This window comes from Pseudophryne corroboree, chromosome 6 (assembly GCF_028390025.1).
Source record: "Pseudophryne corroboree isolate aPseCor3 chromosome 6, aPseCor3.hap2, whole genome shotgun sequence".
Taxonomy (NCBI): Eukaryota; Metazoa; Chordata; class Amphibia; order Anura; family Myobatrachidae; genus Pseudophryne; species Pseudophryne corroboree.
This window is the reverse complement of record NC_086449.1, coordinates 803,796,390-803,797,563: the sequence shown is the minus strand read 5'-3', so window position 1 is coordinate 803,797,563 and position 1,174 is coordinate 803,796,390.

The window sequence follows — 1,174 nt, the reverse complement described above, 5'->3', positions numbered from 1 at the left end:
AGTAATGCCCCCCCCACGCAGTAGTAATGTCCCTTGTTAATGCCCCTCAGTAGTAATGTTCCCCCCGTAGTTTGCCCCCAGTAGATGCCCCCACTGCACTGAGGAAGAGAAAACAGAACATACTTACCAAGCCCCTTTCCCGCTTCCAGACCGCTGCAGTCCTCCTCCTCCCTGGGCGTCCGCTCCTCAGTCAGCACTATGAATGAGACGCAGAGGCGGATTTAGACCTCATGGGGCCCTAAGCGAAATACCGATTTGGGGCACCCCTACCTCAAACAATCCATAGCACTATATTTTTGTTCTAACTTATGCCCCCTTACATTACAGATGGAGTTCCGTCTGTGCCTGGGCCTATCACCGCGTCTGGGGCGCGCACGTGTCTGTGACACGCACACACCCCATTCACTGGAATGAGAGCGTCTGTGTGCACTCCCGGCGGGGCTAAGCGGCGACCAATCAGACAGAGAGTGCCCCATAGAGGTACTGTGCCCCACGGCGCGCGCGCGCCAAAAAAATGGGTGTGGCCAATTAAAATGGGACGTGAAACATAGACATATGCCCCCAATAGTGCAGTGCCAGATCCACAATTGCCCCCACAGTGCCAGATCCACAATTGCCCCCACAGTGCCAGATCCACAATTGCCCCCACAGTGCCAGATCCACAATTGACTCCACAGTGCCAAGTATACAAATGCCCCCACAGTGCCAGGTATACAAATGCCCCCACAGTGCCAGATCCACAAATGCCCCCACAGTGCCAGGTATACAAATGCCCCCACAGTGCCAGATCCACAAATGCCCCCACAGTGCCAGGTATACAAATGCCCCCACAGTGCCAGATCCACAATTGCCCCCACAGTGTCAGATCCACAATTGCCCCCACAGTGTCAGGTAATACCTGACACTGTGGGGGCAACTGTGGATCTGACACTGTGGGGGCAATTGTATACCTGACAGGTATACAAATGCCCCCACAGTGCCAGGTAAACAATTGCCCCCACAGTGCCAGGTATACAAATGCCCCACAGTGCCAGCCAATTGCCCCCACAGTGCCAGGTATACAATTGCCCCCACAGCAGCCAGTGCTGCAGCTGCTTACCGCTGCTGCACTGCTGCTGCTGCTCCTCCTCCGGGCTCCGGGTGTGAGGGACGGGTGAGTCAGGAGAGGAGAGCG